Below are 501 nucleotides of genomic sequence, written 5' to 3'. Positions count from 1 at the left end.
GTGCAACACCTTGCTGCGCAAGGCCCCGAGGCAATCGGTGCGCGTCTAGAGGCGTTTCTGAGAAAACGCGCTCCTAGAGCACCTGCAGCAGAAGATTTCTGCATCATTTGCGTCTATGACGCCACCGTCAGTGACGGATGACTTCCCCCGATCTAAGCCGCTCATGGTGAGCGCTAAGGCCTTTAAAGGGAAGGATGGAGAGAATATCCTGCTCTGGCTGAAAGAGGTCAGGATGGCCATCGCATCCGCCATGCTCCAAACCGAGCAACAGCGCGTGGCGCTAACCATCTCAAAGCTCGGTGGTCGAGCGCGAGAATGGGCACGGACGTGCGGCACTTCGGTTGGAGCTGCGTTTCCCTCCTGGATGGAGCTGAAATTGCAGCTCTCACGTGTGTTCTCGCCGCCTAACCAGGTGTATCGCGTGCGAGCGCGTTTCCTTGCCGCCCGACAGGGCAACAAGGAGTTGGTGAACTTTGTCCAAGAGATGCGCACTCTCATTGC

Source organism: Plasmopara halstedii (assembly GCF_900000015.1).
Source record: "Plasmopara halstedii genome assembly, contig: Scaffold_555, whole genome shotgun sequence".
In the NCBI taxonomy this organism is placed as follows: domain Eukaryota; phylum Oomycota; class Peronosporomycetes; order Peronosporales; family Peronosporaceae; genus Plasmopara; species Plasmopara halstedii.
This window is presented reverse-complemented; position numbering follows the sequence as displayed.